Source organism: Ammospiza caudacuta, chromosome 5 (assembly GCF_027887145.1).
Source record: "Ammospiza caudacuta isolate bAmmCau1 chromosome 5, bAmmCau1.pri, whole genome shotgun sequence".
NCBI classification, from domain to species: domain Eukaryota; kingdom Metazoa; phylum Chordata; class Aves; order Passeriformes; family Passerellidae; genus Ammospiza; species Ammospiza caudacuta.
In genome coordinates this window covers 50,332,610-50,341,880 of record NC_080597.1, presented here as the reverse complement: position 1 = coordinate 50,341,880, position 9,271 = coordinate 50,332,610, and the positions used below count along the sequence as shown (strand labels likewise).

Genomic DNA, 9,271 nt, shown 5'->3' with positions numbered 1-9,271 from the left:
ATGCCAGTAAAACCTTCAGCACCTTTCAGAGCAAATGTCCTGCTCCCTCCTGCCTGGGGGCCTCTCGCCTCTCCATGGATCCATCAGCTGCAGGATGTGGTCCCACAAGGCATCCAGGTAGCTCCAGGTCACACAGTGCCCAGGCAGCAGACCCTCTGAGCCCCCTGCCTTTTTACTCTCAGCATTCCTCAGCTGCTGTTTGTGCAGGGGGATAGAATATAAGAAAATAAAGATAGTGTAGAAAGTAATCTCACCCCTAAGGAGTTGCAGCTTGGCCAATTAGCAAAGATTAGGAACAGGCCTGACTTTAACAGGTCACAGCTGTAACCAATGAGAAGAAGAGTGCTATAAAAGAGTGGGATGGCTGGTTGAGAAGGGAATTGGAGTCAGTTGGCTGCTTTGTGAAGAAGAAAGAGTCAGTGCTCTGAGGAGATGCCCATGAGAAACACCTACAGGAAGGTATGAAACTTTTGTGATAGGAGCCAACAGAATGGAACTCCTACAGTAAGTTGACACCATGTGTGTGTCTCTCTCATACTTGCTTATACTTCTTTTTTTCATTCTTTACTTTAATATTGCATTTTGAAGAGTCTTACAAAATTGGAACAGCATAAATAAAGTCAATGGGTTTTTTCTTTATTATTCCCTTCATTTTTCTGTCGGATCACTCACAAGCAGTTTTTGCTGCATGAAGGAAAGGACTGTACTTTTGCTTTGCATCTAAATATCTCATCTTTAAAATTTTAGTCATTGGTTTATACCACATTAAATGTTCTTTGAGATTCTTCTTGAATAATCTACTTTGGCCATAATATATATTTTTTCATTTACTGTGTTCTCACATTTAGAAGTATTTTTCAGCTTTGAGGTGGGTCTTCATTTCAAGCTGTTGAAACTATATCTTACCTGAATGAGATATAGGCCAAAGATTGCAGTTTCAAGGAACATTTTTTTGATGCTCTGAAGTGATGACAGGTGCTAAGCAGGTGCTGTCTTTGATCTACCATTCTTGGCACTTCCTTAACTTCAAGTTAAAATAAGAAAGTTACTCTTTGCTCAGTAATTAAACAGTAACAGTTACCACCCAAGTGATTGACAAACTAGATTTATTTGGCAAAACAGAAGGTCAAGTAAGCAGGTAAAACTGCTTTACAGGCTCAATTGCAAAAAACCAGCACCACAGAAAATTGCTTTCTGCTATCTGTCCCACATGCATTCAGGGAAATAAACTTCTGGTTGCATTTCTGGAGGTAGAAAGGGTTGTGATGAACATATACGTGAATCTTTCAAGGGTTTATATTCCACAGAAAACCTTTCTGACAAGGTCCTAGATGTTTTGTGCCAAGTAGCAGGTCTTTTGTCAGTCATGCAAAACTGACTGCATTTTGCAAGAAGGGAGATGTCCCACCATCTGGGACATGCCCCATTAACAAGGACTGATGATAAATGATGGAAAGTGGCTTGCTGAGCCCTTCCACCAGCTCCCTCAGTGCCCTTGGGTGAGTCCTGTCTGGCCCCATAGACTTGTGAGTGCCCAAGTGGCAGAGCAGGTTGGCACTTTGTTCGGAATTGCAGGGGGCCTGTTCTGCTCCCTGTCTGCCAGTTCAGGGGGCTGGTTTCCCTGAGGAAACTCATTCTTTCTGTTAAAGACAGAGGCAAAGAAGACATTAAGTACCTCAACATTTTCTTTACCCTTTATGGCAATGTTTGTTGTCACATCCAATAAAGAATGGAGATTTTCCTTAGCTCACCTTTTAAAAAAAACCACTTTCTATTCTCTTTCACAGCAGTGGCCAGATTGTTGAGCTTTTGCTTTTCTGATTTTCTGTCTATGTAATCTAGCTACATCCTTGTACTCTTCCTGAGTTGCCTGACCCTTCTTCCAAAGGTCATAAACCCTCTTTTTTAATCTGAGTTTCAGGAAAAATTCCCTGTTCAGCCACGCTGGTCTTCTGAACCAGTTCATCTTTCAGCACATAGGGATGGCCTGCCCCTGCACCTTTAAGATTTCCTTCTGAAGGTATGTCCTGGCTTCCTGGACTCCTTTGTTGTTCAGGACTGTTTCCCAAGGGAGTCTCTACCGAAGTGCCCAGAAGAGGCCAAAGTCCTCCCTCTGAAAGCCCAAAGTAGAGGGTATTTTGACCCCTTTCCTTACTTCACCAAGAATCAAAACTCAATCTTTTAATGGTTTCTGCATCCAAGAAGGCCTCTGACCACCGCATCTCCCACCACCACTTCTCTGTTTATAAACAGCAGGTCTAGTGGGGCTCAGTTACCAGACGTGTCAGAAGTTCTCTTCCACACACTCCAGGAACACCCCAGGCTGCCTCCTCTCTGCTGTGTTGAGTTTCAGTTTTGTGAAATATTAGCCAGCAGTTTATAAAACACTTCATCTACTGCTTTGTCATGGTTGGGTGGTCTATAACAGACAGCAGGGTGTTTGTCTTGTTAGCCTTCCCCCAGTCCTTACCTAAAACAATTACCCTCCTTCTTTCTGAACAGCTATAGTTATAATGTGTGGAGGTGACTGACTTGCTCTGGGCAAACCCCTGGATGACCTTCACTGCCATTTCCCCAGCCCTCAAGTGCCAGAGCTTCATATCTATTACCATACCTGGGGTGATGAGGGAAGCTGAGAGGGCATAACTATGGCAAAAGTGATTTGTCTGTGACTATCTGAATCTTTCAGAGCTAGAGGAGATATATAGCAGCAGACCTGAGCCAAAGGAAGCAGTGGGTAAAATTTACTTTATCTCATGCATTAGTTTGTTTGCTTCCCTGCTTTCTTGCTTGCGGTTTTTAAAAATGTTAACTAGTGGTTTTAATATGGAAACTTGTGGTTGTTAGAAACTTTTAAAATACAAAAAAAATATTCTTGATAAAATGCCATAAATTATCCTTAGCCAGAGTAGTGTGAAGAAGCATGGGAACCAGCTTGTTCTGCCCCGCCTGCCTATGCTCTGGTGTGGGAAGTTGCCAGGGAAAGAGAAACTGAGCAATATTACAAATTACCAAAATTGAGTTCCTCACCCAGAGGTTCCAGACTCTTATAGTGCACTCCAATGTCCTTTCTTTGATGATGCTCAGAAATATAAGGGATAAGCCAACAGGGAAAAATGCAACAGAAGATTTACAGCTGTCTTCATGTGTGAGTTGCTTTCCTACTTCTTCTATTTTCCACCTTTTTATATCTTTGAAGCCAAAAAAAAGAGAAATAGATCTTCTAGTTTAAGACCCCACATGTTACAGTTTGATAAAACTACTCATTCTGCCAAAAGGAGAGTGTGGGTGTAAATCAGAGTGAGCAGCAAATCTCTGCAAAGGAGATTTCCTTGTTTCCCACCAGAGTCTTGTGTTTCTGGGACACAGTTCAGCAGCTGGACATGTGGGTGCAGCTTAGCATTCACCTTGGGAATTCCAATATTTGATTTGCATACATCTGTACACAGACTGATTTGGCGAAGGAGACGCACATATTAGAGCAAGGGAAAAAGCTGGTTCACAACATTTTCAGAGTGTACGATAATCTGGTTTGCAGTTCTTTTGGTTCCTACTCACAGATTTTTAACATCCTTGTGATCGATTCCAACGGTTCTGCTTTTAAGACAGCTAGAGAATGTCTTTTATTAACTCAGTGTATTTGAATGGGTGGTTGTGGTTTTTTATAAGAGTTTTCTCTAAAGCTTTACCTTGCAAAAATAGCAGCAGCTGCTATTTAGTCATCTGATAAAATGAAATTCTGATCTTTGCACCCTCATGGCTGTAATGCTCTAGAGGCAAACAAGAACTAAGTACAGAGTTCTCCCACCAAACAGGGCTTGGCAAGATATTGTCCCTTATCATACCTATTCAGTGGCAGCACAGGGACAGTATTTTGCATCATGAGGAGGTAAAAGTAGTTATGTCATGTGCCCTGGTGTTCTGTTTGACCATTTGTCATCAAAACAAATTGCTGCAAAGCATTTTATATATAAAAACATTGGAAGAGATTTGTATCCAGGCAACAGTTGTAAGCTACTAGATAAATTGCCTATTACTCATTGCTTGTAAATTAGTTCCAGCTAATTTCTCCTAGCAAACAAGGGCTGCAAAGACCTGATAAAGGGAAATGATTAAAGCACATTTTAGGCAAGCTGACAAAACATTGTTTTACCAGATTCTGGCCCTAATTTTCCTGTGGATTATGAATCTGAGGAGGAACCCCGTGTGGTATTCTTAAAAGTGCTGCAAATTCTGACCATAGCAGAGTTGCTGATGAGGCCACAGGTTTCTTGTCTGTAGATGGAAATGCTGCCTGTTAATTGCACCCTTAAAAATTATAATGATAATATTAAAAAAAGGATAAACCAGATGAAAGAGAATCCCAATAGAAAAGAAGGAATAAGGTGAGTACAGGCCCCCATGGCTGTAGGAATGTGCCCCAGTGACTCCAAAAGTCACTGCCAGATACCAGAATTATGAGACCAGAGTTGAGGATTTTATCATAAACTGAGCACAGCTATCTCTAGCCTCAGTACATGGTTTGTGGCAGATGTCTCCAGAAGACCGAGAATAACCCACAGCAATTTAGAAACCACTGTTCTGTTTGCAGACCAGTCACTGGACTTTGTGATCACATCTCTAATGGGAGTAAAATGAAATGGGAGCTGTTCCTTGGTTCTGAGACAAATGCTACAGTGCAGGTATAGACCTAAACCCTCTGATTACCTCCAAACAAAGCAGTTATGTAAGCATTACATAGAGACCAATATTAATGTACTATCATATTATTAGATATGATTAGTATTAACACATTGATAGATTTTTTTATAGCTATATAGTAATTATTATCTATATGGTAATTACTAATAGTATTAGTCTATAAAAATAGTATTTCTATTAAGCTAGTATATAAATGTGTGTCCCTTATATAAATATATTTATATTTACAAATATAAAATATTTACTATATTTATTATATTACATTTATAACCTATAATAATTATAATATTATATTTATAACATATGACATATTTAATAAATATTGTACTAATTATATTATATTTATAGCATATAATGAATATATTATATTTATTACATATGTAATAAATAATATACTAATATTACTATCACACATACAATTTAATATATTGGCTTGGCCCTTTGCTGGTTTGTGGTAAGCACCTCAAGCCCAGAGACTGGGAAGCACTTAGCTGACCGAAGGCAGAACTGGGCCAAAGTCTGCAAACATTTTAGCAGATGGTGAGCACATACCAGAGCTCAGCCCTGGCCCTGTTAATGTCCTAATGCACCCAAAGCCTATAATTCCTTCAGCCTTAGACAAATGCCTTATAAAAGACAGATCTTCGCTTTAATCCTCCAGGATCAGTATGACTTTCAGGACACAGCCACCAAGAGCGCAGGAGGAGGCGCTGCTTGGACTCGTGGGTCTGGAGAGGGAGGCAGACTCAAGGCTTTTCCAAGTGACCCCATATTGCAGCTCTGGGGCAGGACTGGCATGGAAGGTGCCAGAGGTGAAGCACAGCTCATGGCCTGCACCTCCTGGCCAGGGGCAGCCAGGATGAGGATGCTCACTCCTCCCTAAGCCTGCAACACAATCACTGCCTCTTTGGGGAGGGCAGATCAGCCCTCTGAGAGCAGCTTGTCTGGAGACCTGCGCAATTAGTTTTTTAAAGGAAGGCACAGGGATCTGTGCAGCAGGCAGCCAACAGCTGGAAATCGGAATCCTCTTGTCTGCAGCTGGTGAATATGCATTTGAGGCTGATAGAATTTCAGAATATGTAAGAAGGAGCAACCGAGTGCTTCTGCATGTGTTCAGCTTCTTTATTTTTCTCTCCTGTGTTTAGATACTTTCATGTATAAGCTCTGTAGTAAAACTTTTTATATTGAAAAATGATAATTTGTAGACACTTTTGATAAAAAAAACCCAAAACCTTCATGACAAAAAATCCACTTCAATTCACATAAAAATGAACTTATGAAGGATGCAAGAAATAAGGGTTTTTAAAGTACTGGAAATATATTGAAGCCTTTTCTTCCCTCTTGAATTAATATACCATAATATTCACAATGAAATCTAAAAGTGCATTTTTTCTCTATTTAAAAACATTTCCCGTTGCAATTATTCAGGTATAATTCGTTTATATTTAATCTCTATTTATAAACCCAGATAAAATTGTAATGAGGGAAGTGTAATATTTATAGTAAGCTATTAAAATACAGAAAAAATTATTCACTCACAGAGACATGCTGCATCTCACAATAGCTCTGACTGTAATTAGGGCCTTTTAACATCTGATTTTTAAAAGCTTTCTTTTCTTTTAACCCTTCAAAGTGTTACACATTTTTGTCTCCTACTAGTTCCATACAAGACTGTAATAGATTTTTACAGAGGCACATTCAAACATATACCAGAATCTGAATCAAAAAATATACATCAGACAAACCAAATCATTCCTGAACCTGAATTGATTTCTATGTTCCATGCCAATATTCTCAGTTATGAAACAAATATTTACATCTAAGTCCTGAAGTTAAAACTATTTCCAGTGGCTCTAGTAGGGTTTTGATCAAGTGTTAAGGAAAAAAACAAAACAAGAATAAATTCTCTATATAGTTTCACCCTTTTGTTTTTTTGGCCCAGTGAACACAGGTATGGCAGAACCTATCCACCTGTCTTCTTCCTTAATACCACTGGTGGTTGATATAGACAAGAACATCACTGAGCCATTGCTCATGGGGAGCTGTATTCTAGAAAGAGGGACTAACAACACAAACTGGCAGAGAAACCTAGGTTTTAAAAGCAAGATGCATAATTCACCTTCTAATCAGTGACACAGCAGTGTAATGTTTCTTGAAGGTCCCAAGAGCAACAGCAAAATCCTCATTTCTTCCATCAGTTTTAAAGACAAGAATGCCCTCCCAGCTGCAGGCTACTCTTTTAAAGCTGGTTTGGATCTTTTTCCTAGTTGGAAAGACATATTAGAAATACCACTCCTAATTTTTACTTGCTACTTCTCCAAGCTGTTGAGACTGGTTTTGCTGTTGTGTATGTTTTAGCTAATGCATATGTAGGGACATCTTTATCAGAAACTTTGACTCAGTTCACTAGCTTGCCATGGATGATCAATTTCCCTATCCTAAGAGCTAGATTTGCCAAAGAAGGGGGAGAAGGTAAAAATAACTACTTTGTTAAATAAGCCATAATAGTTGTTTAGCTAAATAAGATGCATTGTGCTTTGGAAGAAATATTTTTCCTGCTCTCACATTCTTTTGTTTCAGTTCTTTCCATTCTGCTTAGACACCAGCTGTGTTTTCTTCCTTTGTTATGGACTATTTTTATTGAGATCTTTAGTTTACCATCTTATCTGGCAATGTATCTGTAGGGCTTCCATGGCAGCTATTAAGCTGCTTTAGGAAATCCCTTCCCTTAAGCCTCTTCACAAAAATAAAACAAGTGACATTTATATAGATGGATGCTGGAGTTTTCCCCTCACGTTTTCCTTGGGAGGTGAAAAAAAAATTTCATCTTTATTCTGATAGGAAGAAAACAAAAGAAAGGTGGCTATAGGTGTGGACTTTAACCATCAAACCGCTCTCCAGGGAATAGTCAGGGCTGTTGATTTCATGTGCAAAAAAGAAGTCTTTTTACTGGAAACATCCCTAAATCTGCCAATATACATTTAAGGACCATAATTTTGATTTCAAAACAAAGATGGTAGGCTTTGAGGAGGAGGCAAGGAAGCTGAGGAGGAGTGGCAGCACAATTGACCCTCAAATTCATATTTCGGGATTTTCAGGGACCCACTCTGTACTTTGTGTATTGTGACAGTCTAACCTCCATTTGCCATTCTTTTTTTATTTCTGATTTCAACACGTGCACCAAGAAACACTTCTACAAAAATGTTGTTTTCAGCCTTTGCAACGTTCTTGTAAGTCTGGTAATAAATAACACACTAAAGCACAGGCTGCAGTATTTAAAACTTTTCAGGAGAGCAGTGTACCACAGTGAGGGGGTCTGTAGTCAGCCACAGGTCCTGAGTCAGGCTGGCATCCTCCTCGTGCTTGAAAAGTGGAGGAGAAGGAAACATTGAAGCAGATATCTGGCTCATTATTGCTTATGAAGAAAATCCTACAAGATTTCCAGTCTTACATTTTTGGGATATGGTTATGGTCTGTGCAAGCAGCTGTGCAATCACATTGAGCCTGACTTTGAAGGTTTCAGTCAGGAAGATCCAAGAAAGAAGTGAATGCTGGAGGCTGGCTGGGCGGGAGCCCTGTTTACTTATCTTCTTAGCCAGACTTTTCCCAGATCCCTGAAGCATCTATTGCTTTAGAGTTGACAGGGAAAATACCTCTAGACTGAGTAGTCCTAATCTTCTGTTTGGCACCTTCAAATGAATACAGAAAGGGAGTTAAGTACAACCTCAGTGGAAAGCTGTACTTTTAAAAGACTTTTAGAAGGCATTCAGGTGAGTTAAGGACATCTACTACACTTCTCTTCCATATTTGGCTGTTAGCAATCACTGAATCCATGATCAGGAGTATCAGGCATATGATGTAACAGGAATAATACCAAGATAGTCCCCCAAGAGGAAGGCCAGAATGAGCAAGCTTTCTGTGTAAATGAATATTAAGGAACAATTGTAGAACACAATTAAAGAATGTTTCAATATTTTATGGTTGGCTTGTGTGGGCCTTGACACACGCAAGGTGCCTCACACCAGTTCTCTGTGGTTCAGGTTTCTTCAACCACCTAACTCATAGCAAGGTCTGCAAAGTCCTTCAGTGGGTCTTGCTCTTACCTGTAATTCCCCGTGTTAAAATGAGTTCTTGTTTTGCTTACTTAGCAGAATAACTCAAGTGCACTTGTACAACCACAAAAAAACTAACTAGACAAAAATATTGCAATTATCCCCGCTGAAATAAAATATAAAAATTACACACCCTAAGTCCATAGAACCTCTTAGTCATGTATGGTTTCTTCCAGACATCCTTCCGAATAATGGCCATACCTTCATACTTTCCACATTTAAAAACATTCATAGCAGAATTAATCATACCATCTGGTTTAGATGACAAAAACCTTTTTAGATTAGAACATTTGGCATCTAATGGAGCCTAAATGACCTAACTGTGAGACAGTTGTCAGAATGGCGCCCATGTTTACCAAGAGTTGATGCAAATGTGAAAACAAGATGATGTGTTTTGAGCAGGTCAAATCCTTTGGTACCTGCGAATGAAGTCACATCCTTCTATCCATCCTGAGCAA

The 9,271-nt window shown here is 39.6% G+C and overlaps 1 long non-coding RNA gene across 1 annotated transcript; it reads left to right on the top strand.

The window, feature by feature from the left end:
* The first annotated feature begins 385 nt into the window (after nt 1–385).
* On the top strand, nt 386–8,003 carry LOC131558129 (uncharacterized). The gene is made up of 3 exons (XR_009274781.1): nt 386–459; nt 4,592–4,682; nt 5,363–8,003. It is a non-coding gene; the product is annotated as an uncharacterized LOC131558129 (long non-coding RNA).
* The last annotated feature ends 1,268 nt before the right edge of the window (nt 8,004–9,271 follow it).